The 27,783-nt window shown below is 39.4% G+C and overlaps 2 long non-coding RNA genes across 4 annotated transcripts in view; both read left to right on the forward strand.

The window, feature by feature from the left end:
• Positions 1–24,101, forward strand: part of LOC111093527 — a 49,093-nt gene extending 24,992 nt beyond the window's left edge. The window contains exons 2-7 of one of the 3 annotated variants that reach the window (XR_005382160.1): positions 9,319–9,524; positions 9,708–9,780; positions 14,324–14,408; positions 17,605–17,740; positions 23,370–23,567; positions 24,046–24,101. This is a non-coding gene — a long non-coding RNA (uncharacterized LOC111093527). The other 2 variants (XR_005382159.1, XR_005382161.1) reach the window with 2 other exon arrangements.
• A 72-nt stretch (positions 24,102–24,173) lies between these two features.
• LOC119877770 lies at positions 24,174–25,770 on the forward strand. The gene is made up of 3 exons (XR_005382158.1): positions 24,174–24,845; positions 25,082–25,232; positions 25,712–25,770. It is a non-coding gene; the product is annotated as an uncharacterized LOC119877770 (long non-coding RNA).
• Positions 25,771–27,783: the final 2,013 nt, after the last annotated feature.

The raw sequence follows: 27,783 nt of genomic DNA on the forward strand, positions 1-27,783 counted from the left end.
GTCTCTTCAATAAATGGTGCTGGGAAAATTGGACATCCACATGCAGAAGAATGAAACTAGACCACTCTCTTTCACCATACACAAAGATAAACTCAAAATGGATGAAAGATCTAAATGTGAGACAAGATTCCATCAAAATCCTAGAGAAGAACACAGGCAACACCCTTTTTGAACTCGGCCATAGTAACTTCTTGCAAGATACATCCACGAAGGCAAAAGAAACAAAAGCAAAAATGAACTATTGGGACTTCATCAAGATAAGAAGCTTTTGCACAGCAAAGGATACAGTCAACAAAACTCAAAGACAACCTACAGAATGGGAGAAGATATTTGCAAATGACATATCAGATAAAGGGCTAGTTTCCAAGATCTATAAAGAACTTCTTAAACTCAACACCAAAGAAACAAACAATCCAATCATGAAATGGGCAAAAGAGATGAACAGAAATCTCACAGAAGAAGACATAGACATGGCCAACATGCACATGAGAAAATGCTCTGCATCACTTGCCATCAGGGAAATACAAATCAAAACCACAATGAGATACCACCTCACACCAGTGAGAATGGGAAAAATTAACAAGGCAGGAAACAACAAATGTTGGAGAGGATGTGGAGAAAAGGGAACCCTCTTACACTGTTGGTGGGAATGTGAACTGGTGCAGCCACTCTGGAAAACTGTGTGGAGGTTCCTCAAACAGTTAAAAATATACCTGCCCTACGACCCAGCAATTGCACTGTTGGGGATTTACCCCAAAGATACAAATGCAATGAAACGCCGGGACACCTGCACCCCGATGTTTCTAACAGCAATGGCCACGATAGCCAAACTGTGGAAGGAGCCTCGGTGTCCAACGAAAGATGAATGGATAAAGAAGATGTGGTTTATGTATACAATGGAATATTACTCAGCTATTAGAAATGACAAATACCCACCATTTGCTTCAACGTGGATGGAACTGGAGGGTATTATGCTGAGTGAAGTAAGTCAGTCGGAGAAGGACAAACATTATATGTTCTCATTCATTTGGGGAATATAAATAATAGTGAAAGGGAAAATAAGGGAAGGGAGAAGAAATGTGTGGGAAATATCAGAAAGGGAGACAGAACATAAAGACTGCTAACTCTGGGAAACGAACTAGGGGTGGTAGAAGGGGAGGAGGGCGGGGGGTGGGAGTGAATGGGTGACGGGCACTGGGTGTTATTCTGTATGTTAGTAAATTGAACACCAATAAAAAAAATAAAAAAAAAAAAAATAAAAATAAAAAAAAAAAAAAAAAAAAAAAAAAAATAATTTGGGGAAAAGGATTACCTAGAATTCATACCTGTAGGAATTTCAAATTTGGAATATATTTTTGCTCCCCCCCCCCCTTTTTTTAAAATCAACTCTATCAGCTGACTTCTATAAGCATTTTAGGCTTCCACTGATTGAGACTGAATAGGATAATTGAATAGGTCTCCCATATTAGGAGAAACTTTTTACAGGTTCAAATAATAGATTTTTATCTCTAAGAAAAAATTTGGGAAAAACTATACCATCAATTCAGAAATATGCAATTAGCTTTTTGAATTAATTGAATAGGCCTCCTATAAAAGGAGAGACTTTGTAAAGACTCACAAGGCAATTGCTTTTATTTCTTTGGGATAATTTTTGGAGAAAGCATCACTTATATTAAAGTTCATATGGTATTTAGGCAAATCTATATAAAAAATAAAGCATGGATATAACCTAATCAGCACCATTGTGTTTGCTTTCCTCATCTCCCACCGAGGAGGGGTGGTCAAAAATGATGGTTAGATTTTTGTGGCGGTGCAGATTCAGATTACCATGATTTGCAGAAAATAAAGTACTGTTTATTGTTCATCCATGTTATGGAATTCAGCATAAGCCCAACATATATTTAAGAGAATATATAACAAGGGAGACCAGCAGAGTCATGGGTAGAATAAGCCTTTTGACTTTATAAAGTAATACATTTTAAACTCCCATCAGTTTGGACCTTTTTATGAAGTTGGATGATTTATTTCTGCTTCTCATTTTCTAACTAGAAGCTGGCTTTCCTTACAAAATAAAGGTGGTCACTCATCTCCTAACCTCCACAGATGAGGCCAGTCAAGGTCCATGCTTAGAACTTTCAAAGTCCTCCAGTCTTCTTCAGGACTGTGACCTTGGGGCATGAGCAAATGAGGCTGGCTGGTTTTACTAGCATGTCCTTTGGGTACTAAAATGAACCTCTTCTCGGTGGATTGGTCTTCTGCTTTTGTTAAATCTACAATTTGATTTCTGTGTAAATCTTAGTGGTTGGCAAATCACAGTTGTGTTTGTTTTTCTCTTCAGTGGTTGAAGCCATCACCCCACCTGCATTGTTCTTTTTTTTTTTTTTTTTTCATAAACTCGGATTTGTACCACACAGTTAAGAATTTCATTCTATAGTGTTTGGTTGCTGCTTGCTTTAGACAGTCCTTACTTCCCCCTCGGCCCCCAGTCCCCTACACATCCAACTAAATTGTCATAGTTCAGAAGACACAAGTCATACTTGAAATGTCTTTGTAATCCCACAGTACTGCACATGTAAAACCACTCAGATTAGGCTCTTTTATCATGAGACAGAACTGTGAAATGTGCTACCATTTATCTTGTACATCCTCTGTTCCCAGTACCATGGAGATACTTTATATATTATTTCTCATCCTGCATAGATCCTGAAAGGGAGCTGATATTCTTTTTTTTTTTTTTAAGATTTTATTTATTTATTCATGAGAGACACAGAGAGAGGCAGAGACATAGGCAGAGGGAGAAGCAGGGTCCCTATGGGGAGCTTGATGTGGGACTTGATCCTAGAACTCTAATCACAATCTGAGCCAAAGGCAGATGCTCAACCACTGAGCCACCCAGGTCCCCAGGAACTGTTATTCTTATCTGATTTCTGAGTGGGATCTGACACTCCAGAGAAAGTAACTTGCCTGTATTTCATAAGCATCAGAGTCTAGATTTGAACTCAGATTGAACCCAGGATTTGAATCCACGTTATTTCTACTACTGTATATACCACTGCATATCAATTTAGCTCATTCTCCAATTTCACATAGAATCCAAATAAGCATATTATAGCAGCATCACTTAGCTTTCATCTAGATTTGTAATTTGGACTACTAACCTAGATGAAATTCAAGCTCTAGCTGATGACTTCCAGTGTTAGCTTTGCTTTTTGGAGAATTAGGTGACCAACTTTCTGAGCAAAAGTACTTGGCTCTTTAGGGCCACAGGAACCTATGAGTGAGTGTCAAGATATTATCGGTGAACAGCCTGGTCTTGAAACCCCAGGACTTCCTGAGTCCAATAATGACAGGGCTGAGTAGTGATGTAGGGCCTATAACTTGTCCCTTCATTTCCTTCTCTGCATTTCATCACTCCCACATTTTTAAATCAACACTACCTCTATGATATAATAATGGGCAAGCACTCTGAGTTTTCAAATGAAAAGTGAGTGCCAGGAATATTTTATTTGGCTTGGAAAGATATAAATTCCTAGGTCTATACAGATTCCAGTGGCTTTCAGAGAGACAGAGCATGCTGGTCTCCTTAAGAAAGGCCACCAATGGGAGTGATTTCTGGTGATGCAATGCTGATATTTTAGTACCATTCTGGAGAAGGGAAGAGGTGGGGTTTCTCTGGAGCCAGATGAACTCACAATTAGTTCTCACCCAGGCTGCTTAAGCAATTATGATGAAACCAAATCACATTACTTTTTCCTTCTACTCCTGATAAAAGCCTCAACCCTGTTCCTTCTGCCCCACAGGGCACTTGGCTGGCCATTATTCTTAACACTATAGATGCTTTTCTTTGCTTCTGTTTCCAGGCTACAACTGTCACAGTGTAAAATAAGAAGTGTGGGGGAAATAATGTACACCTCTCGATCTCACTACTTCAGAGGTACCTAGCAACCCGGTCTCCAGGCAAGTAGCATGAATCTCCCTGGTAGTTTACTGCCCACTCACAGCAGAGGCGGCGTGCTCTCTGCAAATAGCCTACGTCTTTGCCAGTGCCAGCTTAGTGGTGGTGGTGGGGGGGTGGTGTCATTTGGTATCCTTGGGGACGTTTGGTTCTTGTTCTGGGAAGACTAGGGCAAAGCAATGACAATTTCCCCAAAGCTGTTTGTGGAATCAGAAATTAGGTCAAGCAGTTCTGTTCTTGGGGTTGCATAGTCTAAAATCAAAAGCGATCATTTTCAATCTTTGTTTTTTTGGTCTTTGACACATTTCTGTCATGGATTTTCCAAAATATTCATCACATTCTTTCTAAAGGATGAAAGGAATGTTTTCCAGGTGTATCTATGCAATGAGTAATCCTCCTGACTCATTTGTCCATCTATCAACCCACCCAAAAATGCTACCATATCAGTTGTGCTCATAGTTTTTACCAAATCCACTTCCTGCTTCCAAAATGTCATTTGGGCTAAAGAGAGCCCTGCACTGGTTTACCAACCAGCCACATGGACTTTCCACTTCAGGCTCATGCACCACAGGGCCTTAAATATGGATATGGTGCTTTTAATCTACTTTCTGTACCTCAGGGAATCGTTAGAGGTTCTTTATTTCTTTACTACTTATGTTTCCTCTGCATTTTAACCCTCCCCCAGAGTAAAAGCCTTGGAGAATGAAAGTCACATCTTTTGTGGAGGGAAACCAATCTTTTCCTGTGGTGGCTGATTAAAGAATAGAAGGACTCAGGCTTCTGTGCATGCAGAGCTTAATCTAGGAAACTGAGTGCTGCTACATAGAGGGCTGATCCCAACATATCAGGAAGAGAATAGGTTAGTTTAACCTCTGAATCACTCCCTCACTCACTCACCAAGCAGTAAGTGAATTCCTACCATGTGCCAGGCCCTCTACTAGGAACAAGGACGACAAATACAAATAAAAAAATCTTACTGGTAAGCTGATAGTCTGGATGATATTTTAATGAAAACAACAATTAGGAACAGTGTCAGATTCATTGTAATACAAGTACTTTTAAAGTGTTTTGGGAGCTCACATGGGGATGGGGGTACTCTTTAGGGAGGTAGGAGGGGAGAGGAAATGAGATTAATATAATTTAATTTTTAATAATAGATGTGTTAAATAACTGGCTCACAACATTCCTGAAAATTTAACACTTGACTCTTATGAGCTGATGTGAACCTGCTCCAGCACACTTTGGGATGAAAGTGAAATTGGGAAGTGTAGATATGTCTTATAGCAACACTATGGACATATGTTTGGACTCTCCATGAGCAGGATAATTTGAAATGTAGCTAGTGTTTTGTTTTTCTTGTTTTATGTGTTTTTATTTCTTCTCAATGAAGGCGATTAAGACGTGATTAAGTTTTGTTTTTTTCTTGTTTCAAAGGCTTTTTTCAAGTGTGAAATTAAAAAAAATATTTTATTTATTTGAGAGAGAGAAGGAGAGCATGAGTAGGAAGGCAGAGGGGTGAGGGAGAAGCAGACTCCCTGCTGAGCAAGGAGCTCTGTGTGGTGCTCGATCCCAGAACCTTGAGATCATGACCTGAGCCGAAATCAAGAGTCAGAGGCTTAATGAACTAAGCTACTCAAGTACCTCATTTCAGAGACTTTCATATTGCTGGGCAAAAACTTTTTCTAAAGAGCTAGACTGCACGTTACTTACTTTCACAGGACCATCTGGATATAGTCAAGGTGAAGGTCAGTAATGAAGTTGTAGACTAAGATCAGAGGGTTCATTCTTGAATGCGGTGTGTGAGATCCTTGTAAATTTTAGAAGTTTCTTGGTGGAAAGAATGAGCCTAATAAAAAGACTGAAATTGACTTTCTCAACTAAGTAGAAGAAAGCTCAGCGTAATTTGACTATTTCAGAGAAGTGATGTTTCTTATACTCCAGTGTTGTGGAATTAAACTGATATCCATTTCAGCTGTAGGTCACACCTGCTTTTCTAACCAAAAATATGGCCTGATTGTATTTAAATTTTAAGAGAATAATTGTCACCTACAATTTGGAATTGGAAGAAATTTTTCTCATTGAAAAATGAGGCTAGTTAGGTGTGAATATCTACCATGATAAGGAGAATAATCAGGGTAGCCTATGGGAATAAAGAGGAGAAGAACAGGCTCTGCAATATTTTAGAGGATAAATCACAAAGGGTGGAATACAAGTTGCAGGATTTAAAATGTGAATTGTTATGGCTTAGAAGCAAATGCAACTCAATGCCTCTGTTGGTTACCCCTGCCTTCTGCATGCTTGGCACAAGGCCTCATACTTAGCAGGTGCTTAATACATGTTGAATGAATGAAAGAGTGAATAAATCCAATGCATGAACAAATATGCATGTTTTTACTACATTAAAAATGAGCCTGGTCAAGACAATGTCAAGACAAGCCATAGCTTGGGAGAAAATCTTTACAAAAGATGCATCTAAAAAAGAGCTGTTATCCAAAATATACAAAGAACTTTTAAAACTCAGCGATAAAAAATGAACAACCTGATTTAAAAAGACGTGAAAGACATCTCACCAAAGAAGATATACAGTTAGCAAATAAGCATATGAAAAGATGCTCTACTTTATATGTCACCAGGGAAATGTAAATTAAAACACTAATGAGCTAAAATTATACATGTATTAGAATGGCCAAAATACAGAACACTGACAACAAACAAATACTGGTGAGCGTACAGAGCAACAGGAACTCTCTCGTTCATTGCTGGTGGGAATACAAAATGGTACAGCCACTTTGGAAGGCAGTTTGGTGGTTTCTTATAAAACTAATCATACTCTTACCATATGATTCAGCAATAACACTCCTTAGTATTTACCCAAAGGAGCTGAAAATTTATGTCTATACAAAAACCTCCACACACGAATGTTTATAGCAGCTTTATTTATAATTTCCCAAACTTGGAAGCAACCAAGATGTCCTTTCATAGGTGAATAGATCAACAGACTGGTCTATCCAGTCAATGGAATATTATTCAGCAGTAAAATAGAATGAGTTATCAAGCTAGGAAGAGACAGGGAGGAGCCTTAAATGCAAGAAAGAAGCCAATCTGAGAAGGCTACATACTGTGTGATTCCTACTATATGACATTCTGGAAAAGGCAAAAATATAGAGACAATAAAAAGATCAGTGATTGCCATGGAATAAGGGAAAGGGAAGATGAAAAGGCAGAACACAGAGGACTTTAGGTGATTGAAACTACTCAGTATGATACTGGACTGATGGATACATGTTATTATTATACATTTGTCAAAATCCATCAAATATACAATACCCGGTAAAGCATCCAACTGTTGATCTTCGCTCAGGTCTTGATCTTGGGGTCGTGAGTTCAAGACCCATATTGGTCTCTGCTGAGTGGTGATCCTACTTAAAACGTGTGTGTGTGTGTGTGTGTGTGTGTGTGTGTGTATCACCAGGAGTGAACCCTGATGTCTACTATGAACTTTAGACAATAATGATGTGTCAGTGTAGGTTCACTAGTTGTAATAAATGGGCCAGTCAGGTGGGGGATGTTGATAGTGGGGGAGGCTGTGTGTATATGTGAGAGGGTAATGGGAAATCTGAGTACCTTCCACTCACTTATGCTGTGAACCTAAAACTCCTCTAAGTCTATTTAGAAGGAAAAAAAAAAAAAGATTCTGGGAGCTAGCATGAGGATTTGTGACTTAGTACCTGAATGATGGTTATGAAAACAAGAGTATTCCTACATTGCTGGAAGATGATATTCTGACCAGTAGACTACACTTATATAAAGATCAATGAGCTCATCAATGATGACAAATAAGAGTGTGGCAGGAGGAAATTCAGGTATACCAGATTATTTTGAGGTATGTGTTGCAGAATAGAATATGAGAAGTTGAATCAACTCAACCCAGTTTTCTGTTCCACGAATGTCAGGTAATTTTTTTTTAAAGATTTTATTTATTTATTCATGAGAGACAACAGAGAAAGAGAGAGAGAGAGAGAGAGAGGCAGAGACACAGGCAGAGGGAGAAGCAGGCTTCATGCAGGGAGCCTGACATGGGACTTGATCCCGGGACTCCAGGATCACGCCCTGGGCCCAAGGCGGGCGCTAAACTGCTGAGCCACCCACGGATCCCCGAATGTGAGGTAATTTTGAACTTTATCGAAACTCTCCAGTAGTTTGGGTGGGGGGGACTGTTCTGCTCCACTAGGTTTTTACAAGACACTTGTAGCAAAAGCACATTTCAGACCACTTTGTTCTATGCAAACAAATATTTGCTAGCAAGCAGATACAAAATAATCAGACAGCCTGTGTATTCTTGGAATATTTTCAGTCTCAACCCTTGACACAGTGAGACCAGTCTCTTCATGAAAGGCTGTCTCCAAGATGAAAACAGGCATATTCTGCTGGAGGGAGGGTCAGGCCTTTTGGTCAGATCAGATGATAGGATTATCCACCCATGGGAGAGGTGCAGGACCATAGCAGCTGTCCCCCTGGTATGAACTACTCACCTGAATGGATACTTATGTATATATTATTCCTGCAAAGATGGAGGTGCCTAAGTCCTCACAATCATCTAACTTAAATTCCACTAATTTTACCCATTAGAAATTCTTTCCTAAACACACTCAGTAATAGAGCTTCTTAAGTTTTGTTTGTTTTTTTGTTGTTTTGTTTTTTTAAGAATTTATTTGTTTGAGAGAAAGCACGAGCAGGGGGAAAGCAAAGAGGGAAAAGCAGACTCCCCACTGAACAAGGAGCTGAATGCAGAGCTCAATCCCAGGACCCTGAGATCATGACCTGAGCCACAAGGCAGACCGCTTAATCCACTGAGCCACCCAGGCACCCCTGAAGTTGGTTTTGACAAAAATACTTCTGAATGCCACTGGCCAGTTCTTAGGATGTTAATTCCATTTGGCCACCTCATATGTTAACTGATCCCTAGGATATAGGTAGATGAGAGTTAAATTGTTCACACAGAGCTCCTAATGTTTATATACTGCAGTACTGTAAAGGAAATTACAAGAAACAATAAAACCAAGAGAAATATCATGAAAAAGCGTTTTTAAAAGCTTCAACATCAAAATGAAACTGTACTTCTGCTTTGCTCTATACTGGTAACTATGAGATCTAATTGTATGTGTTCTCAATTATTGTGCTGGAGAGAGTGAGTGGGTATGGGCTTTATAACATTTAAACAAAAACAGTTTAAAGCAATTTACTGCCTTAGTTGATGTAGCTTCATGGCTCCTTTATGAGATTCCCCATTAACAAAGCCTTTTATGTAAGGCTTTATTTGATGGATTTTCTTTTCTTTTCTTTCTTCTTCTTTTTGTAACAAGAAGAGCCACAAGTACTATGGCTGAACAGAAAAATATCCCAGAGAGAGGTTGTCATAGGAACTGTGCCAGAAGAGCAGCTACTCAATAGAATGTACCATCCAAGGAAGAGAGGAAGGAACTTATCTTGAAGCTTCTCTTACCATCCATTTTAAGGAACAAATCTTTCATGAATCTCCTCATGGAAATTGTCTGCAGTGACAGCAGGGGTAGGTGAGATACTAGGAAGCAGTGGGGCTGATGATATATATATATACCTCATAGGATTTTTGTAGAAGATTAAAATAGATAAAATATATTAAAATACCTACTCTATAAAGTCCCTAAAAATAATAGTAATAAATAACAATAGTCTTTACTATCTCATGTAATCCTCACTTGAACTCTCCAAGGAAGACTGTCATTCAGATTTTCCAGATGAAAAAAAATGAAGCACAAAGAAGTTGAATTATTCCAGGTCCCATGGTAAGTGGTAGAGCTGGAACTCAAATGCAATGTTGCCTGACTCTAGGGCTCTTGCCCTTAGCTTCTCTGTTGGGCTAAACTAGTGGGCAATCAATAATTGGTAATAATTATAAAAATGCTTCTTTGGTGGTGGAATAGTGGGAGTTTCAATTGACATAAGATACATATGGTAGAATGTTGCAGCGTTTGTTAGTTTTGTTTTTTCCTTGAGCTTATTTTTCTTAAGCCACATAAAAATGTGGTCCTATAGGTTGAAAAACTTTGTCCCATTCTCCCCTCCTTACTCCCCAATGAAGAGCTTCATTTCCCCAACCAATTGATGTCTTCCTAGGGAACTCTAAAAGCTCTTTTTCTCCCTTCCTCTCCCCTTCTCCTTCTCTCTCCTCTTCTTTCCATCCTCCCCACTTCCTTTTTTTTTTTTTTAAGGTTTTATTCATTTATTCATGAGAGACAGAGAGAGGCAGAGACAGAGGCAGAGGGAGAAGCAGGCTCCATGCAGGGAGCCTGGTGTGGGACTTGATCCTGGGTCTCCAGGATCACGTCCTGAGCTGAAGGCAGAGCTGAAGGCAGACACTCAACAGCTGAGCCACTCAGGCGTCCCCCTCCCCCACTTCCTGAAGGAGGAATTCATAGCTGGAGCTTCCTTACTATGCCTTCCTCAAAGTTTTGAGACCCTATGTTATGGCTGAATTTTTTCCCCTCCAAAGTTCATATGCTGAAGTCTGTTAAAGAGAAAATTACTCATGGCACTTGTTAAGAAAAACTAAGGCAGGATTTATTCAGGTGGGATACTACAGTAGGTACAGGGACCAGGACAGTGGAGTTTTATATAGGAGGGGAGAGATATTGGGCTCAACTTTGAATATACAGAAAAATAGAAATTTATAACCACGAAGCAGGGTTGGGGATCAGTGGACAGAGAATTACTAAGAGGAAATATTATAGGTAAGGGAGGATTCTGTCTAAACAAACCTGACCGGATTTTTGCTGAAGTTAGGCCAGGGTGATGAGATATCATCTGGGGGAAGGTGGTGATGGGGAATCCGATCAGATATTGAGGGTGATCAGATATCGAAGATGGGCATTTCTTGTTAGACTGACTTAGCAGGATTCTTGCTAGAAATAGTCTACAAGGAAGGACATGGGAGCCTGATGTCAGGCCTAGTGAAAAAGAGAGCTCAGAAGAGCTGATCAAAGTTTGGTCAAGGCGAGAATCTTTGTCAAATCCTAACCCCCCAGTACCTGAGAATGTGACAGTAATTGGAGATAGGATGCCTAAAGAGATCATCAAGGTAAAATGAGGCAATTTGTGGTGTCTTAATAAGAAGAGGGGGTTAAAACACAGATACACAGAGGGTGGTCCTTGCGAAGACATCAGAGGAAGACAGCCCTCTTTAAGCCAAGGAGAAAAGCCTTTAGAAGAAACCAACCCCACCACTGTCTTGATCTTAGACTTCTAGCCTTGAGAACTAGGAGAAAATAACTTGCTATTGTTTAAACCACTCTGTCAGTGGCACTTTGTTATGGCAGCCCTAGCAAACTAATACACCCTACAGTGGTCTGAGCATCTTGAACTTTATTCAGATCTGTGTCACCCATTTCTCTTGGCATCTCTACTCTTGCCATTCTGTGGCTATGTCTGTTTCATTTTAGTTAAGCACCAGGTGTGGAATGCGAACCTCTGTGTAAAATGGCACAGGTTTACTCTTGAAATGACTCTGCGAACTCTAAAGCCAGGAAAATTAACCAAGGTACATGGTGCTTTCCTCTGTGTTCTTATGCCTGCCTTCAACTTATCCAGAGTGGATCTTCCTCAGATTAAACACCACACTGCTCATCTCTAGATGCAAGTTCTTACAGGATTGTACTGCCATTAACTTTTTATATGTCTCTTTACTACCTCCACCTCACCCCCAGTTAATTTCTGAATTCACAGACACTGAGATTGTGCCTATGAATTATTCATTTCTGTACACCCTATAATTCCTGGTTCAGAAGAGGCACTAATTTATGTTTGGATTTTTTTTTTTTTTTTTTTTTTTTTTTTTTTTTTATGTTTGGATTTTTTTAATGGAGTGTGTGTGTGTGTGTGTGTGTGTGTGTGTGTGTTTTCTTCTTTTTTATCTCTGATGAGGGGATTTTTTTTAAGAGACTCAAATGAAAGAAATTTAAAGCACTTTAAACATGTAATGGTGTAGTAGTCAATGTCATAAGAAATAGGTTTGTTTTTATTTATTTTATTTTTTAAAATTTTATTTTTAAGTAATCTCTACACCTAATGTGGGATTTGAACCCACAATCCTGAGATCAAGAATCACATGCTCCACTGATTGAGCCAGCCAGGCACCCCAGGGTCTATTTTTATTTTAAATCCTCCAGTCAGAAGATTCTGAAATGCCTAAACCTCTTCTTACAAGGGAGACTGCAGGTATGATGGAGGTTGAGTTGTCTAGGAAAAATGGTCATCATGACCTAAAGGAATCTTAATGCCTACTTTACTCTCAGGATGTAGCCAGCACTCCACGCAGGGAGTCAGGCATCATTGGGGAAGTGGAGAGAGAAAGAAGATTGCATAGGAAAGGGGTTCCCAGGCTCCCACTCAAGAAAGAGTCTGTAAAGACTATCAGGCATCTCATTGGAAAGTAAATATTTCACCTGCAGACATCCTTTGGCCTTCTTGTGTGTCTGGACTAGTTTCTTTCTTTTTTTAGGATTTTATTTATTTATTTACATGAGAGCACAGAGAGAGAGGCAGAGACACAGACAGAGGAGAAGCAGGCTCTCCACAAGGAGCCTGATGCAGGACTAGATCCTGAATCCCGGGATCACACCCTGAGCCGAGACAGACGCTCAACCGCTGAACCACCTGGGCATCCCTGGACTAGTTCCTAGTAGGATTCTTTTTGGTAATGAACTGTGCCTCCTTCTTGGACTTTTGGTAGAATAAAGGGAAGATATATTTGATTATGAATTATATCCAGCTGGGGATATTGAACCACAGAAACAGCACACCTGCTCCTTGGTCCTGAACAATGGGAGATGCTTGCTCTAGGGATTGGGGGTGGGGATGTGTCTGGTTAGAAATAAGATACAGTCCTCCATAATATAGCCCTTCACCTGGCTCTTCTAGAGACATGATCCAAGGAAAGCCAACTTCTCCTAAAAGTGTTAGTAAAAATCTGGGTCATGAGCAACCATTATTTTTAGACAACAGTAGGTGATGTTCAAAGTAAGACATGTAACTAGCAACACGTATTTTTGCACTACTTGGATCACAGTCCTTCAGGAATTTACTGTTGGTAAAGACAGTTGCCAATATGCCACAGATTTGTATCAGGGACACCAAAGAAACAGAATCAATTATTTGTGAAGAAGCAGAACAATCCTCCATTAAACTTTGTATAATATCAAAAAAGAGCACAAGGAAAGGTCGAATCTATCCTCCAAGTTCTTAATTATAATTCAGAGAGCCAGGAGGGAAAGGGAATGGAGAAAAGGAAAAAAAAAAAAATTAAATGGCTGCCTGCAGTTTGGGAACACTGAGTGGAAATGGAAGATATTTCTGTCTTTGATGTCAAACATCCACATGGTCACTTTTTTTCCCCTAAAGGCATTTAATTTTGTGGGATTGAATTCTTCTTTCTGAGACCTAGGAAAATATAAATGCCATCAACTGTTTGATCTCATCTGTGTAGTTTGAAGGCTGTTTGTTTGTGGGTAAGGAAGTTAACACCACAAAAAACACTAAAACCCTACAACATGCCAGCTTTGGATGATTCATAGAAAACAGTCACAATGCAGGTCAGATGGTGCATTTCTGATGTAAAAAAGAAAAAAAAAAGGATTGCTTAAAAGTGTGTATCCAGAAAATACAAGACTTTTGTATTATTTGTCATCCACTGAAAGCTAAATAGCATTGGGATATGGTTATTTTAAGTTACAGTTTGAAAAACCAAAACTGGTGATTTCTGAAAACAAACAAAAAAATGCTAATCTAAATGTTTTGAAAATTGGCACAAAGGAGAAAAAAGGGCCTTTCATGTGATATATAAGGAAAATCTGTTGAAGACAATTAGTTCCTACAGGAATAGGATTGATAATGTGACATTTATTCACTTTGATCTAAATTTAACATCTACCCACATTTTCAACGTTCCAGTGCCCTTCTGGTTACTATAGTGATCATACCTTGCAACTCAACATTTAATTCCTAGGTAACAGACAACAATCGTGGATACCAAGGAGAGCATAGGTAAAATCTGTTTTATTAAATACTTTCTGGTGATGCCTGGGTGGCTCAGTTGGTTAAGTGTCTGCTTTCGGCTCAGGTCAAGGTTTCAAGGTCCTGAGATGGAGTCCCACATTGGTCTCCTTGCTCAGTGGGGAGCTTGCTTCTCCTTCTCCCTCTGCTGTCCCCCCCCCTTCTACTCTCTCTCTCAAATGCATTAATAAAAAATCTTTAAAAAATTACTGTCCGGAGTTTGCTAATTGAAAAGCATCTCTCTCTTCCCTGCCCCCTCCCCCTCTTTTTTGCATGGTTTAGGTTTGCTACACCTAATGAAGAGATTGAAATATCCCCAAACATAAGTTGTACAAGAAGAATCAAGAAGCATGTTTAGGCACTAAATGTGAGTGTAAGGATCTTGATGTGATGGCATAACATTGCTAGGGAAACAAAAAATAAGGGTTCTAAAATAAGTACTTTTTGGGGCACCTGAGTGGCTCAATTGGTTGAGTGTCTGACTCTCGATTTAGGCTCAGGTTATAATTTCAGAATCATGGGATTGAGCCCCAAACTGGGCTCCATGCTCAGCGGGGAGTCTGCTTCTCCCTCTCCTTCTCCCTCTCCCTCTGCCCCTCCCCTACTTTGTGCACACACTCAATCTTGTCTCATAAATAAATTTAAAAAATATATATTTTTTAAGTACTTTTCAGCTGGAGCTGACCTAAAAAGTCATTATTGATGTTTGATGAAACTGTGAACAAAAAAATACCCTCAGTAGTTGGAGTGTCTGTTCTAATAATGTACCATATTTAATGTTTATTCTTCTTCTAATATAGACAGATCCAGGGATCCCTGGGTGGCGCACCGGTTTGGTGCCTGCCTTTGGCCCAGGGCGCGATCCTGGAGATCCGGGATCGAGTCCCACGTCGGGCTCCTGGTGCATGGAGCCCGCTTCTCCCTCTGCCTGTGCCTCTGCCTCTCTTTCTCTCTCTCTGTGACTATCATAAATAGATAAAAAAATTAAAAAAAAAGATTATAGACAGATCCATGATGTGAAAGATTTTTTTCCACAAAAGCAACTTGCATTAGAAACTTCCAAACAAATGCAGAAGAATCTCCTGACCACTGAAAAAACAGGAAGAACTTCATTATATTTTGCTCCATACTTTTTTATAATTTTTTTCTTTTTTTATGATAGTCACAGAGAGAGAGAGAGAGGGGCAGAGACACAGGCAGAGAGAGAAGCAGGCTCCATGCACCGGGAGCCCGACGTGGGATTTGATCCGGGGCCTCCAGGATCGCGCCCTGGGCCAAAGGCAGGCGCCAAACCGCTGCGCCACCCAGGGATCCCTGCTCCATACTTTTGAAACATCTTGTCAAAAGGTCTTTTTCAGCTCTCCAATAAAAACTGTCCAGAGATTCATACCTGAGTAGCACTGAGACACTCCAACATTTACATGTCTAGGTTTGGGCCCTGTGATGCAGTCTTAATGTGTCAATTGAAGTGCAAGTCAATTGAAATGCAGGATTCTGAAATAAGGACCCACACTTTTTTTGGATGTTTTTAAGTAATCTCTATGCCTGAAGTGAGGCTTGAATTCAGGATCCCAAGATCAAGAGTCTCATGCTCTGTATACTGAGCCAGTCAGGTGCCCCAAGAACCCACACTTTCAAATCTAGCTTTTCTATTGCCACACAGTAATGGCAATATAAAAGGAAAACATAAACAAAAAATTTAAGAAAACAGACCAGAAATATACTGGAAAAGTGGAGAGTGATAAAAAAAGAAGAATATCAAGAAATCACAGTGTTGAAATATCTTCGGAAACCTAATAGTAATACTGATGGTAACAGTTATGACTCTCTCCTTATGTGCCCAGCCCTATGATAGGTACCTTAACTTTCATCCTGTGTTTAATCCTCATGACAGCTATGGCAGACTATCATTATTAACACCTCCGTTTTACGGATGAGAAAGTAAAACTAAGAACATTAGAATGAGTAACTTGCTCAAGGGTTTCCAGCTATGCTGGTAAGTAGTAGGACTCGTACATATTTTTTAAAAGTTGGGGATCCCTGGGTGAATCAGCGGTTTAGTGCCTGCCTCCGGCCCAGGGCATGATCCTGGAGTCCCGGGATCGAGTCCCACATCAGGTTCTCTCATGAATGAATAAATAAAATCTTAAAAAAAAAAAAAAAAGTAACAACAACAGAAAAAGGCAGAGAGGAGACATTATGGTAGTTGGTCTTATCAGTGCCAAAATATAACATAGGGGATCCTTGGAGCTTGCACTATAGTCCAAACCATTGAATGCATGGTCAAGTGGCCAGAACAGGTACCCAAAGCTCCCCTTGAAAGGAACCAGAAACTGGCACAGAGATTTGACTTTCATAAAGCCTTTTTGTTTGTCTTCTTAGAGAATTTTTCATGTGCTCTTTAATAAAAAATATTTACACTTATGTATATAGCCACACTCTCACATTGGGAACATTGGGAAGGGGAGTAGGTCGAAATTCCTTTTTTTTTTTTTTTTTAAGATTTTATTTATTTATTCATGAGAGACACAAAGAGAGGCAGAGACACAGGCAGAGGCAGAAGCAGGCTCCATGCAGCGAGCCTGATGTGGGACTCGATACTGGGTCCCTAGGATCATACCCTGGGCCGGAGGCAGGTGCTAAACCGCTGAGCCACCTAGGGATCCCCTATTTTTTCAAAATTCTTTAGAGTACCTGATATGCCCCAACATGCTAGCGGTAAATATTTATTTATTTATTTATTTATTTATTTATTTATTTATTTATTTATTTATTTCTCCTACGGAGTAGTCTATGGATCAAAATGGGTGATAGGTTTATTTCTGTTCTTGGGAATTCAGGGTGGGTGGCAAACAGTGATAATCATATATTTCATTACAGCCTGGTGTAATTTTAGCAGTTCATTCTGCAAGTCCCAGCATGTATTATTGATTATTGTTCCATAGGAATCAGTACAGATGAAATGTAAGATCGAGTGGTCTCTTGTAAAGTGACTTGCATAAAATTTAACGGTTCATACCGAACTTCTAAGGACTACTAGAAAAGAATAGTAACTGCAGTGCACCACAGGAGGGCGCGCTGGTACTTTTAAATTCAATAACTTGGCCGGTATTGTGAGTGTAAAGACAAGGTGCAGATTTCACTTACAAGCCAGTTGCCTTTCTACAATCATTAAATATCAAATCTCCATGATTTTTAAAGTAACTTTCGTGGGATTTGAAAATAGTGATGAGGTTTTGAAGGCATATACTTTTTAAATATTTTATTTATTTATTTGACAGAGAACAAGCAGGAGGAGTGGCAGGCAGAGGGAGAGGGAGAGTCAGATTCCCTGTGCAGAGCCCCACACGAGGCTCAATCTTGGGACTCCAGGATCACCCCCTGAGCCTCCCAGGCACCCTGGCATGTTGTTTTTTTATTTTCATGGAAAGAAATGAGACTTTTTCCCCCTAAAAACATATTTTCCTGGGTTAATATTTTATTAAATATTACTTTGTACTATCGCCAGTTATCAAGACAGCTTGGAAAAAATTAAAAGAAAAATTGTTTCTTTTTCTTATCAGCAATACAAATTACAAAGTGGTAAAACCGAGATTCATTTTAGTAGATGGAGGAAAGGTTACTTGGAGAGAATTATGACAAACTAATAGAGATTCACATAGTCTTCTCCATACCCGTCACCCTCACACAAGTAACAAGGTGATTTATTATATATTAAAGAATAGCTTTTATTAACAAGATTGTCTATCATTTTTAGTTCCTGATAGTACCTCTTTAATAACCAATGAAATCTGAACATGGGATTGAAAAAGGAATATGAATGTTGTACCCTAAAGTTATGGATTAAAAATAAAGAAAAACAGGCAAACAACAAAATTCTTATAGCATATATGATTTGAGGTGATCCTGGAGGTATATGTGGTCTTTCTCTATCAGGGTGAAGTTTATAAATATTTTCATTGGAAATGTTCCTTTAGTCCAAGGATTGGCAAACTTTTTCTGTAAAGAACCAGATAGTAAATACTTCTAAATACTAGGAGCTATTCACTTGCTACTGTAGCGTGAAAGCAGCCACAGATAGGCAAATGAATGGCGCTGGTTGTGTTCCAATAAAATGTCATTTACAAAAAAGCAGGTGCCGAGCTAGATTTGGCCCCAGGATCATAGTTTGCTTAATCTTGCTTTATTCTAGCGGTGGATCCCTTAACAGATAAAAGGTGAGGGAGTAGGAGAAATAGCTTTGGAGACCAGGACATGGTGGGGAAAAAAGAACCTCTAACTGGAGAGCATAAGGATATAAAAAGCTTCACCTCAGGTCCCAAGAGATGCTCAACAGTCCTTAGCAAGAACCAAAATAACAGCTGTCTTAGGAAGGAAGTGTATTTTAGAAAATTGGTTGAAACATATGCATAGACCTACATCTAAAATAAGTAAAGCCCTGAAGGTGCAGTAAATCAAAAATGTCTGAGAGATGGGGAGTTTGCTCTGCGCATCAGTTGCCCTGGCATGGTGAGCCACAAATAAGTAAGGAAAATCTGGAACCCTGCAGGAAACTATAGAGTTTTGCGGCAAGACAATTGTGGGTGATAAATTAGAATGGACTTTATGAACATAACGAAGCACCCTTAAGTCCCAACCCAAGATATTTTCTAAAGGACTGCTGGAATTTTAAATATTTTGAAAATAGATTCCATGATTCATAGAAAGAGCAGATACATTTCCTAAGAGTGACAAATGCATTATACTTTGTTTTAGGAGATGAGGTAAGATTTCCATGAAATCAATTAATTGCTGGGAAAAAATAAAAAAACAAACCAACACAGGAGACTTATACATTGCCATAGTTCCCAAGTCTGGCAGCAGAAAAATGTCAAGGAGATTTCTTAAAAAACACAGTTTCTCAGGTCTCATTCCAGACTGATTGGATTAAATTTCCCAGAGCCTGTGGCTGAGGCATTCCTGACAGTGCTGCACAAGTGGGTCCTGAGAATGGCCAGGCTACCACAAGCCCAGGGGCCAGCATTTGGAAGCCAGTAGGACAAAGGACAAACCCCAGATTTGAAGTTTGGCCATATTAGGTTCAGATTTCAGGCTCTGCCTTATATTAGTCATTTGACCTTGAGCTGGTGATGTAATATTTACAAGCTTCAATCACAGTTCCGGTAATGTGGAGCCTATGTGTGCCCCTATGGGAAGGGTTAAAAATCTGATGTGGCTGTCAGGCTTGGAGTATAGATGCTTCTGGCTCATTTACGTCCTATCTCCCCATTCTTCATGGGGATGATATAGCTGGATTTGCTCCATTCACCACTTCACAGGATTTTACTAAAAGTGAGAGCATTTTTAAGAAGATTCATAGGTTTAGTTTTTTTCCACAGAAGCATTTCTTCTTGAATTTCCCGAGAATTCTGTGATCAGGTCGTGCCATCTCTACTCTTAAACACTAACTAGAGAGGAAGAAGACAAAGAGGGGAGATGTTGAGCTCTCAAGCATCCCATCAAGTCCTAGCTTGTGTTGACTTTGCAACTTTGTTTAAGGCAGTTACAAACTCCTTGCTGGTAACTTGGCCTTGGCTTCCAAATTCCTGTTGTAGTTGAGCTTTGTTCTTACATGCAGGTATAGGAGGTTTTTCTTCTCAGAAGTTGAGGCCACACCTGCTGCTCCTTTATTTTTCTCTCCTCTATGGTTTATATGAACGAAGAAAGTTCATATAACTTTCATATAAAGTAAAGTAAACTTTACTTTACTCCCTCTGAATCTGGAGTGTGGAAAATCATGGGCAGCCTACTATTAATTGTTGCTTGGCGGCAGACGTGATCCCAAGGAGGGAGTTGGCAATTCCCTTCCTCTGGCCAGCAGCATGCTTCCTATTTGTAAGTAATTATTCATCTATTCTTTGGGAAGAGGGGTTGTACCTCTTTCCTGAAACACACGAGACCAAAATGAATTCATCAAAGAGGAAAATAAGTTTGTAGTGCATGTTGTTAACAAGTTCTCTCCACAGTAGGAAAGTGATTGGGGGACATAAGAGAAGTGGAGTTTAGTAATCATTTCCTTATTTTGGTGAAAGAAGAAAGCCACAAGAAATAAAATTCTGGTTAAAGGAAGAGTTGCTTTTGTTTACAGGTTCCTAGTGACTTCTCCAGTGGTTATGGTTGGCAAGTTTACATTTCAGGAGCTTGGGAGCTCAGCATTTGAGTCAATTTCTTTGCAAATAAAACCTGAGGGTTTAGTTTGTTCTAATTTAGAGTTGGACATTAGCCAAATTAGGAGTGAAGAATTCTACATCAGCAGGTTTACTGCTTAATTTTACTATCGGTTCTACTTAGCAACTTCAAGCACATTAAATGAGGCAGCTATAATCTTTTAGGGAATCAAGATAGGACAATTGGACATTAGAGGTTTTTTTTTTAAAGGACAATAGCTCTATAAATTGAATGACACTTGTAAGGTCCAAAAGTAAATCTAAATTTTAAGTTATTCCCTAAAACTGCACATCTCTCAGAATCTCAAGAGAAGTAAGTATTCTCTTGAATATTCAAGAGTGTTCAGTCCCTGCTCAGCAGGTAGCCTGCTTCTCATTCTCTCTCTGCCTCTCCCCTAGCTTGTGCTATCTCGCTCTGTCAAATAAATAATTTTAAAAAATTCAATTAGTTCAAATTAGTCAGAAGTAAAATTGTTAAATAAAGCTGAAATACTCAGGTGGGGAAGAAAAAAGGAGACAAAAAGATGAGTGGCCTGCCACTTTTTTTTTTAGGCCAGTAATCTTGTATGTGAAAGGAGTCACATCTTTAAGATGAACTATTAATGCTTTTTGTTTTTCTAAAATAACACTTGAAGGATTACTTTGGGCTCAGAATAATGGTATTACTTGGGTGCTTGAAATGATTGCTTTGTGCATTTCCAGACACTTTCGATATTTGTGATGGAAAAAGCTAGTTCAGGCCAGGAGAAAGACTTTCAACACTTTGGTACTTACAGTGTGTTTTTACAAATGGGCTGAGACACACTGAGATATCACTTGATAATGGTGCTTCCCCACACAATGAAAACTTGGAGTAAAATTTAAAAATGAGTAACAAATTATATGGAAGCAAGTAGCTAATTCAGCTAAAACATTACTTTGTTTTAGAAACTAGAAACCTTGACATCATCTTTTGTTCCTTCTGCCCCTAATCAGTGCCCAAGATCACACTCCCTTCCTCTCATTTTCTTGGCTGCTGCTTTGAACATTTCTTCAATGTCTTCCCTCTAAACTACTGGAGCAGTTTCTAAATTTGTTCCTGCATTTCCCTCTATTTTTTTTGTAATCCATCCTCCTGAAACATAGACCCATCCTTCTATTATAAACCTTTGTTTGGCACAACTCTGATAATCCTGGTGAAGACAAATGTTCTCTGGGTTCTCTTTGCTTTGGAGTAAAACCTTCACTGAGAGTTCAGTCCCACAGAGAGGGAAGTGTTAGGGTTAGGCAGATTGTCAGATGCCAACCAAGCAACTTGGGGTTCTTCCAGAAGCTGCAAGTCTAGGGGAAAACTGGATTGCTGACGAAGACACTGAGAAGCCCAGTTGCATGCACTGAGTACATGGTGAGGGTGGGAGTAGGATGCAGGCCCAATGGACAATGTGTGCCCAAGTATGCTAGACAATGGAGAGTAATAGCTGGACTATATCTACAGCCCATTCTCTAATAGATATACAACAGTCTACTTCCTTCCTGTTGGGAAACTCCTGAAGGTTGAACTGACCAGTTTTGGATCTTGATAATGCCAGTGAAGCAAGACTAAGAAGGGCTTCCTCCATTTTCTATAATCATGATTTCCAACCTGAGCTCATCCTATGAATTTCTTAGGAAGATTCCGGGGGTCCATTACAAGTGGTCTGAATCAGATTATTCAGATTATCCAGATGTGACCCCAGAAATATGTATTTAAAACAAGCTATCCAGAAAATTCTTTTTTTTAAAGATTTTATTTATAGCATTGAGGGGAAGGGCAGAGGGAGAGGGAGAGGGAGAGAGAGAGAATCTTAAGCAGACTCAGCACTGAGCTCAGAGCCGCACTTGAATGCTTACTTGACTGAGCCACCCAGACACCCCCAGGTAATTCTTAAGTAGCCAGTTGAGCACAAGTGTGAGGAATCAGTGACTTCAAGGGGGGAAAAAAATCAACATTCCTCACCATGATGTTCAAGGTTTCAGCCACAAAATCCCCATCATTCTGTAGCCATTCACCTTTGTCAGTTTTTTTTTTCTCTGTGCCCCCCTCAGTGTTGTGATGTTGAGTTCCCCATCAGGCCCTGTGCAGGGCATGGAGCCTGCTTAAGATTCTCGCTCTCCCTTAAAAAACAAAAAACAAAAAAGTCTTCATTGCAAGAGAGTGTCCTCAGTTTCAGATGTCAATTTGTGCTTGTTACCTGTGCTTCTGTGATCAAGCAGCTGCGGTTGGAAGTTTCCAAGATTCCCTCCTTGGACTTCAGATACCAGTTACACATCCAAGCGGTTATCTGTACTTCTGACCAATTAGCTATAAATCAGAGGCTCCCATAGCCCCCTCCTTGGATTTGGTTAATTTGCTAGAGTGGCTTACAGTACACTGAACTCAGGAAATCTGTTTGCTTGCTAGTTTACCAGTTTATTATAAAGGATATTTAAAGGCTGAGAACCAATAGCTAGATGAGGAGATAACATAAGTCAAGGATGTGGGAAAGGGCATGGATCCTCCAAGCCTCTCCAGGCATACCACTCTTCCTCACATCTCCACTTGTGCACAGGCTGGCAGCTCTCCAAATCCCATGCTTTCGGATTTTTATGGAGGCCTAATTACATAGATGATTGATTAAATCATTGACCATTGGTGATGGAACTCATTGTTCAGCCCTTCTCCCCTTTCAGGAGGTCAGGGAAGTAGGATTGAAAGCTCTGACCCTCTAACACATGGTTGGATTTTCTGGCAAACAGCCCCATCTTCAGGTTACTTAGAGGCTTTCTAAAAGTCACTCACCAACATAACAAAAGATGTCTTTATCATTCTCATCACTTAGGAAATTACAAGAGTTTTAGGAGTTCTCTGCCAGAAGCTGGCACAAAGACCAAATATGTATTTCTTATTATAAATCACAATGTCACACCTACACAACCCTTAATATAGTATCAGTCACATAGAAGGTGCCTAATAAATGTTGAGTCATGGAGTATTTATGTGAACATGGTGCTATCACTGTGAAGGCTAAGATAATTTTAGCAGCACTCAGAAATTGGGAACTCCAGACTCCTCTCAGAAAGTGAATGGGGAGAGTTTTTTTGTCTTTTTCTTTGTCATATTTCAGTTAAGACCAGTCATAAAGCATGCTGGGACATCATCAATATCACACCAGGAGGGTAAGGAAGGAATCCATGATCTACCAGAAGAAGGACTAGAGTTGCCTTATATAGAGATATACAAAGTCTCGGCTCTCATACCTTTTAAATTCTAGTGGGAGAAATGGACCAAAACCAAGTTAAACAAGTACAATTTTTCCAAAATGGTAAGTGTTTATCCTAATAAAGGAGACAGTAGAGACTATATAAATCAGATGATTCAAATAGTGGTAAGTGCCATGAAAATAAAAGTGATGATGTGTCCAAGAGAGTTTGCTTATTGAAGGTGGTGGGGACAAGATTAGGACTCTCAGAGATGGCTTCTGTGTTGAGAAGCGAATATGAAGAAAGAGCTGACAGGAAACATTTCCAGGAAGAGGAAACCCCAAGTGGCACAACCTAGAGATATGAATGAACTTGAGTGTTTAAGGAACAGTAAAAGACACATGTGACTAGAGGCTGGGAATGAGGGCCAAATGTGGGGCCTTGGAATTTTCATTTTATGCCAATTGTGTTGGAAAGGCATTGGAGAATTTGAAGGAAGGAGTGATATGATTTCATCATTTGATCAATCCTGAGAAATATTTAAGAGGTGTAATTAGCAGAATTAGGTGATTTCTAAAATACATTTCTTTTTTTTTTAAGATTTTTTATTTATTCATGAAAGACACACAGAGAGGCAGAGACAGAGGCAGAGGGAGAAGCAGGTGCCTCGCAAGGAGCCCGATGCAGAATTCGATCCCAGGATCGCAGGATCATGACTACAGCTGAAGGCAGACGCTCAACCACTGAGCCACCCAGGCGTCCCTCTAAAATACATTTATTTATTTATTTATTTATTTATTTATTTATTTTCCTAAAATACATTTAAAGGAAAGAGTAGAAGGTATTGCAAAAATTCAAAGGTGAGTTTCAGGTTTTTGGCTTGGCTAATTGGGTGACTGAGAATAATACAGAAAAAGTTTTGTTTTTTTTTTTTAAGATTTTATTTATTCACAAGAGACACACAGAGAGAGGCAGAGACATAGGCAGAGGGAGAAGCAGGCTCCTGGAGAGGAGCCTGATGTGGAACTCTATTCTAGGACCCCTGGATCATGCCCTGAGACAAAGGCAGATGCTCAACCACTGAGGCACCTTCCAGGTGCCCCAAAAGGTGAAAACTGTGTGTAAAGGTTGATATATTATTTTAGACATGCTGAGTCTGAGGTTCCCATGTGCTATCCAAGGGGAAAGGTTGAGTAAGAAATTGAGTATATGTATCTGAAGCTTTGGGAAAAGTCTCAGAGGTATAGATTAGAGACTCTTCATCTTCATGTAGGTAGTTGTTAAAACCTCAAGTGGATGACATTACACCAAGAGCGTGCAGCATGAGTGCACTGAGGACAGACCCTTGGGAACAAGAATATTTTAAGAGTGGATGGAGAAAATATCAAGTAAAAAACATGGTAAGCAGTCAAAGGAATCATTTTTATAATAAAAACTTGCACATTCATTATACTTTATAGAATGGAGGCACTGATGAGGCTTGAGGAGGCAAGTTGAAGCAGAAGTGACATCACTTTGTGTTGACTGCTCTTTGAGAAACCTGGCAGAGAGTGGAAGGAGACAAATTATAGAGAGCAGTACAAGATTAGTGGAATTTTTTTTTGGAGGGGTGGAGAATGCTTGATACTATTTACAGGCTAAGAAGAGAAAAGAAGAGAAAGAAAGAAATTTAATATTTAAGAGAAGAAGGAAAGTTGGCAGAATGAGAGCTTGAAAGAAAGATGGAGGGATTTGGAAGAGTTAACCTTATATGAGAAGGACACCTTATTTTCTTAGCATGAAATGAGGTAAGTAAATAATAAAGTGTGGATGTCCACACATTTGCATACAAGGTGATAGGATTTTAAAAGGGGGATTTATAGTGGATGGTCCCAATTGTCTTATCTAATCTAGTTAGATAGTAAAAGATTGCTGATCCAAGAGCTCTGCATATATATAATGGTTTATTTTTTTTTATTGGAGTGAAATTCACAAACATAACATTAATTATTTGATTTATTTATTTTTAAAGATTTATTTATTTATTTTAGAGAGAGAGAGGGAGTATGAGCCAGAGGGGCAGCGGGAGAGGGAGAGAGAATCTCAAGCAGACTCTCTGCTGAGCCAAATGCAGGGCTCAATCTCATGACCCTGAAATCATGACTTGAGCCCAAACCAAGAGTTCCATGCTTCACTGACTGTACCACCCAGGTGCAGTAATAATATAATAATAATAAATATTATTTATTTAATTTTAAAAAATATTTTATTTATTTATTCATGATAGAGAGACAGAGAGAGGCAGAGACACAGGCAGAGGGAGAAGCAGGCTTCATGCAGGGAACCTGGCAGAGGGAGAAGCAGGCTCCATGCAGGGAACCTGACGTCGGACTCGATTCCGGGACTCCAGGATCGCACCCTGAGCCAAAGGCAGGTGCCAAACCACTGAGCCACCCAGGGATTCCCTTTATTTATTTTTTTAAAGTTGGCTCCACATCCACTGTGGGGCTTGAACTCAACCCTGAGATCAAGAGTGGCTCTACCAATTGAGACACTGAGGCACTCCTAAAATTAACTATTTTAAACATTTTATTTATTTATTCATGATTTTATTTATTTATTCATGAGAGACACAGAAAGAGGCAGAGACATAGGCAGAGGGAGAAGCAGGCTCCCCGTGAGGAGCCTAGTGTGAAACTCAATCCCAGGACCCCGGGATCATAACCTGAGCCAAAGGCAGAAGTTCAACTATTGAGCCACCCAGGTGCCCCTAAAATTAACTATTTTAAAATGAACAATTCAGTGGCATTCATTCATTGTTATATTCACAATGTTGAGCAACCACTACCTGTGTCTAGTTCAACATCCCATCCCCATGTTGTCTAGTTCAACATCCCATCTCCCATCCCCTAGCAATCATTAATTTGCTTTCTGTATATATGACTAAACCAATTCTGCACATATCTTTTTTCTTTCTCTTCTTTTTTTTAATACCAATTCTGCATATTTCCTATAAATGAGTCATATAATATGTGAACTTTTGTGTCTGACTTCTTTCACTTACCATAGTGATTTTAAGGTTCATCCAGGTTATAGCATGTACCTTTTTATGGCTGAATTCCTTTTATATATATAACCATAATTTGTTCATCCATTTATCTGTTGATGGACACTGGGGTCTTTGATGTATAAATCTTTCAATTTCTTAGTTGTGTTTATTCTTATTTTATTTTTGATATTATTGTAAAGGGCATTGTTTTCTAAATTTTCTTTTTGTAGTGATTTTTTCTTTTTGTTAAAGTTTTTATTTAAATTCCAGTTAGTTAATATGCAGTGTAATATTAGTTTCAGGTGTAGAATATAGTGAGTCAATACTTCCATACAAAACTTGGTGCTCATCATAGCAAGTACCCTCCTTAATCCCCATCTCTTATTTTACCCATCCTCTCACCTACCTCCCCTCTGTTCTCTACAGTTAAGAATCTGTTTCTTGGTTTGCCTCCCTCTCTCTTTTTGTTTCCCCTTTGCTCGTTTGTTTTGTTTCTTAAATTCCACATATGAGTGAAATCATGTAGTATTTGTTTTTTTATTTATTTCACTTAACATAATATTCCTTAGCTCCATCCATGTCATTGTAAATGGCAAAATTTCATTCTTTCTTTATGGCTGAGTAATAATACTCCATTTTGTGTAAGTGTGTGCGCACGTATACATATATCTTCTTTATCCATATACTTCTTTTAAAACTTAGTTCATTCATTTATTTTTCTTAATTTTTTTTTAAGATTTATTTATTTATTTATTTATTCATGATAGACATAGAGAGAGAGAGGCAGAGACACAGGCAGAGGGAGAAGCAGGCTCCAAGCCAGGAGCCCGACGCGGGACTCGATCCCGGGACTCCAGGATCCCGCCCTGGGCCAAAGGCAGGCGCTAAACCGCTGAGCCACCCAGGGATTCCCTAGTTCATTCATTTATTTGTTTATATTTTCTTTTTTTTTTTTTAATTTTTATTTATTTATGATAGTCACAGAGAGAGAGAGGCAGAGACACAGGCAGAGGGAGAAGCAGGCTCCATGCACCGGGAGCCCGATGTGGGATTCGATCCCGGGTCTCCAGGATCAAGCCCTGGGCCAAAGGCAGGCGCCAAACCGCTGCGCCACCCAGGGATCCCTTTGTTTATATTTTCATTCACTAATTTATCCATTCATCACTCAAACAAGGTGACTCCTTTGAAATAAAACTGATTTTTGCATGTTGATTTTGTATCCTTGAACTTTGCTGAATTCATTTATTCTAACAATTTTTTGGGGGGGGAATCTTTAAGGTTTTTTATGTATAAGATTATATCATTTGTGA

This window comes from Canis lupus, chromosome 31 (assembly GCF_011100685.1).
Source record: "Canis lupus familiaris isolate Mischka breed German Shepherd chromosome 31, alternate assembly UU_Cfam_GSD_1.0, whole genome shotgun sequence".
NCBI lineage: Eukaryota > Metazoa > Chordata > Mammalia > Carnivora > Canidae > Canis > Canis lupus.